At 46.5% G+C, this 4,923-nt stretch overlaps 1 long non-coding RNA gene across 1 annotated transcript in view; it reads right to left on the reverse strand.

The window, feature by feature from the left end:
- Window positions 1-4,062, reverse strand: part of LOC118452426 — a 19,011-nt gene extending 14,949 nt beyond the window's left edge. The window contains exon 1 of the long non-coding RNA XR_004842193.1: window positions 4,008-4,062. This is a non-coding gene — a long non-coding RNA (uncharacterized LOC118452426). The remainder of the gene's footprint in view (window positions 1-4,007) is intronic.
- Between the last annotated feature and the right edge of the window lie 861 nt (window positions 4,063-4,923).

The raw sequence follows: 4,923 nt of genomic DNA on the forward strand, positions 1-4,923 counted from the left end.
GAGGGGGAATGGTTTGAAGCTGTGCCAGGGCAGGTTTAGGCTAGACATTAGGAAAAACTTCTTCCCCAAAAGGGTTGTCAGGCTCTGGAATGGGCTGCCCAGGGAGGTGGTGGAGTCCTCATCCCTGGAGGTATTTAAAAGAAGGACAGATGAGGTGCTGAGGGACAGGGGTTAGTGGTGGGATGGCAGGGTTAGGTTAAAGGTTGGACTCGATGATCTCCAAGGTCTTTTCCAACCAAAGTGATTCTATGATTCTATCCCTCTGCTTCTGGATTCACTTGCAGACGCACTTAGAATCATAGAATGTTTTGGGTTGGAAGGGACCCCTAGAGGTCATCTAGTCCAACCCCCCTGCAGGGAGCAGGGACACTGCTAACTAAATCAGGTTGCTCAGAGCCCCATCCAACCTGGCCTTGAATGTTTCCAGGGATGAAGCCACTTCAGCAGCTATACTCAGTTTTCACATGCGTTTGCCAGAAACTGTGTTCAGCACTACAAGGTATGAGCAAATTCCAGGGACTCCAGCCTAGACCTGGGGGGTATATACATCAGGGAAATCCTGTGACATGTATAAACAATCAGATAATAAATCTATTTGTGATAATACTTTATTGCAGGTGGAGTTTGTCTGACATGGAAATACTACAAACAGGAAAAGAAACATTAAAAAGCACATTGGGCATATTCTGTAACAACCTGTATCTTCCTTTTCAGTTTAGCCCTTCATATCCTAACGTGATCAGTAATGAAGAACACTGAGAACCCTCTCCCTGGCCTACTCCATCAACAGATGCTCATTAGTGCTACTCACAAGCAGAGCAGCTCCAGTCTGAAATGAAGTTTCCATCTGTCTTCAAAATGTATGTGGGCTTGCTTTACAATTCCCACATCCCACCTCTTTCAGTGGGTCTGGAGACTGAGTCATCATCCCCAGGATGATACAGGGCACAACTACATGGAACCTATCAGAATTAGAGCCAACAGGCTTTAAAAAAAAAAAAAAAAAAACAATTTTCTGAGATCTGTGCAGCAGCAATCTCCCCTAATATCCTGCTCCCCTGGATCTCCAATGAGAACAGAAGGATGATACAGGGCACAACCTCATGGAACCTATCAAAATTAGAGCCAACAGGCTAAAAAAAAAAAAAAAAATAATCAGATCTAACTTCATTTCCGAGTGTCACAAAGGAGCTCAGCTATACCATGAAAACTCAAAAACTATAAAGAGTGGTACAGGAGCAAGAGTACAGGCCTATGTTTCCAAGAAAAGAACCAACTTGCCTATGGATAACCAGCAGGTTTTCTCACCATACGTGAGGAGCAGGACCAGAGCTGTCCACTCAACGCTGCATAACGTGCAGAAGAGGAAAGTCAGGGCAAAAGAGCTTAAAAGCTGGCTGAATCACCAACTGTACCCCACTTGCACTCCAATTTAGCACGAGTTAAGTTATTCCCTTGATTCCTGTGGCAAAGCATACTTGAAAGGAGGGGTATGAATGCGAGTTAAAGGGAAATAATTAGGAGATTCAAGGAAGTTTTAAGTTTAAACAGATACATAAGCCAAGATGAGATATCTCCTTGGCCTGTTCTACAAACCTGAACTAGAATTCCCAGTGCTTTAAGCAAATTGCTGCAAAACAGCATTGCCGAAGCAGCAGCTGAAACCCTATAGCACTGCGACAAAACTTGGCTACGTCGTTCTCTTAGGTTTTACGTCCTTCCCTGGTAGACAGTATCACATTCCCCTTCCCCTTTCTTCATCTGCACTTGAGATTTTCCAGTTGGCCCCGTGTCAAGAAAACCGTCCCACCCCCAGCCTTGGTCTCTCATCCCTGCAAGAGCGTGTGCCTTCTGCCAAGCCTTCCACCGACCTCCCCGGCTCCCTCCAGCCCTCCCTGAGGTTACGGAGGCATCCAGCATCCTGCGACCCGCATCCCCAAGGGACACTAACCCACAAGTCTCACACCTCACTTCCTTGATTCCCCGTGAGCGGGGGTAACGTTTGCAATTCTGCAGGCAGAACCACAGGAACAAGAGTGGCAGGATCTCACTTGCTTCTCCAGCTTTCACCACCATCTCCAGAGTGACTTTTGTTTTCTCGGTGGTGGAGAAAGGAATCCCTCTAGTTTACCCCTCTCCAGCCCCAAAATAGCAGTGGCTGAAAGTGCCCCAACAGCATATAACTTGCATATGCAGCTGGAGCAATAAGTGATACTGAAAACAAATTCAGGGAAAGACATTTTATAGCAAAGGAACAACCGGGAGCCATTCACCTTTTTGTTGTTGTTACAGGCGGACTAACAGGTTTCGGGACAGAAGGCAGCAAGAATAACCCCTCCTGGCACACAACTATTGCTAGTACTTATCATCAAAACCACTATTTGTATAAGCTTATACCAGTTCATTTCTTCCACCCCTTGTCAAAGCGTTTAAGTACTTGAGACTAGTTTCCCATGCTCATGATTTCCCACCCAGCTTTCTGCGGAAGGATATCTGTGTTGATAGTCTTGACATTTCAATAACAAACTCTGATCCATTCTGGAGCTGTCAAGAAGCAAAGTCAACTTTATCAAAGCAAATGGCAGCTTCAGGGAGGAAAGTTAGGCCCAAATAACGCAAAGATGAGAGGAAACCTTTCTACTGGAGCTCTAAAACATAATTTCTTTGTGAATCAAAAGCATTCTTCACACTGGAATTTTCCTCCAAGTCAAAGAGGGCTTACAACTAATTAAAAAAGCCCTCCAAGTTTCCAAAGTATTTCAAGTGATAAAACCAAAGTTACAGCCTGAAAATAAATCATAACAGTAATACACACACACTTGAGAGAAAAAAAAAAAAAAAACCACAGATATAAACCTACACTGGAAAAATCTTACACTTAGTGCAGCCAAAATGCCAGTTGATACATGTCACATTTGGGCGCTCTAGGCAACGCTATCACAATGGCTAATACGGGCAGGCAGAGCTCCAAGATGAATGTCCAAAGCCCAAGAGGACACACAGATGCTCCCTGGAGCCTTAGAGAACAGTGATGGCATCTCAGGCCTTTTGCTGAAGCTTTCACACACGTTTAGCATCTTGAGCAGCGGCGCAAGTCAAACCAAGGCTACGACCTTTCAGAGACACTGTTACCGGCTAATCCCACTTGAAGGAGGGCCTCGGAAAACATTTAGATTGAAGTATCCATGAGATTAAGATGTTTATCCTTCTTGTATTTTGCACATTTGTGATTTCAGTGTCTCCTGGCTGCAAGAGCTCAGGAGGACCAAGGGCCAAGAAAGAAAGAGAAGGACTCAGGCAAAGGGAAAGGATAGCAACACTAACAAACGCTTTGTATGTTTGCTAGAAACCTGTCGTCAGTCTGCAAATAAGAGTTGTCCAGGCTTCCACTGGGATAATTTTCTTCATAGTAGCTAGCATGGGGCTACGGGGCTTCCACTGGGACAATTTTCTTCATAGTAGCTAGCATGGGGCTACATTTTGGATTTAGGATGAGAAGAATGTTGATAACACACTGATGGTTTAGTTGTTGCTACATAGTGCTCACATCAGTCAAAGACTCTTCAGCTTCCCCAGCTCCGCCAGGGGCACAAGAAGCTGGGAGGGGGCACAGCCAGGACAGCTGACCCCAACTGGCCCAAGGGCTATTCCAGACCATATGACATCATGCTCAGTAGAGAAACCGGGGGAAGAAGGAAGGAGGGCACATTTGGAGCGATGGCGTTTGTCTTCCCAAGTAAACCATTACATGTGATGGAGCCCTGCTTTCCTAGGGATGGCTGAGCACCCGCCTGCCCGTGGGAAGAAGGGAATGAATTCTTTGCTTTGCTTGCATGCATGGTTTTTGCTTTACCTATTAAACTGTGTTTAACTCAACCCATGAGTTTTCTCATTTTTACTCTTCTGATTCTCTCCCCCATCCCATTGTGGGGGGAGCGAGTGAGGGGCTGGGTGGGGCTTAGTTATCAGCCAGGGTTAAACCACAACAGTCCTTTTTATCACCCAACATGGGGCTTGAAGGGTTTGAGATAATGACAGGTTTGACTGGAATGTGCTGGATGGAATTTATATCCAATATCGCTGTTTAGCTATTAATTGGCAGGCTCCTCTGCTTGCCATGGGGCTTGCTTGCCTTGCATTAAGACTCCAGTGCTCGTTAGTGGCTGCTTTTTGCTTTTGCCCCTTGCTGTGCTGCTGTAGGGCTTATCTCACTCTGCTGTGCCTGGGAGCATTTTGATAACAGCCATGGCGAGGGGCCTGGGCTGGCCGATGGCCAGGGCATCCCTGCTGTTTCTATGCTACTGTATTGGACAGGCTGGAACTCCGGCATGAACTCAAGTCGAAGGGACCGCAACGTGTGAGCAAGTCCATGTGGGAGCAGTAAACCCCGAAGCATCTGTGACCGTGGAGAAGTCTCCATCAAAGTGGGTATATCTCTGAAGGCATTGTGGCCCATGGAGAAGGCCACACTGTAACAGATGCACCTCAAAGTGGCTGCGGATAAGTCCATGCCACAGCAGGTACACCCCTGGAGAGACAGTGGTTCATAGATAAGGCTCCACTTGGAGCAGGTACAGCCTTAAGGGACTGAAGTCTGTGGATAAGTCCAAGCCAGGGCAAGAGGAAGAGTTCATTGCAATGTAAAACCCTATGGTCTGGTCCAAAGGGACCAGGGGTGGGGATTGTAACAGAACTACTTTTAAATTGTTGTAACCCAGGATTTGAGCTGCATGTTATAGGAATTACTATAGCACTAAGGAACCACCTGAAGCACTGGAGGACATGCCTTACAAGAAGCAGTGCACTTGCACCAGTGACCTTACCTGAGCTGGCTTTGGTGCCCAGTAACTCCACACAACACACCACCTCTCCTGTCCTGAGTGACCACCATAACAGAGGGAGCCCAAAGTCATCAGCTAAATG

This window comes from Egretta garzetta, unplaced genomic scaffold (assembly GCF_000687185.1).
Source record: "Egretta garzetta isolate BGI_Z169 unplaced genomic scaffold, ASM68718v1 scaffold275, whole genome shotgun sequence".
NCBI lineage: Eukaryota > Metazoa > Chordata > Aves > Pelecaniformes > Ardeidae > Egretta > Egretta garzetta.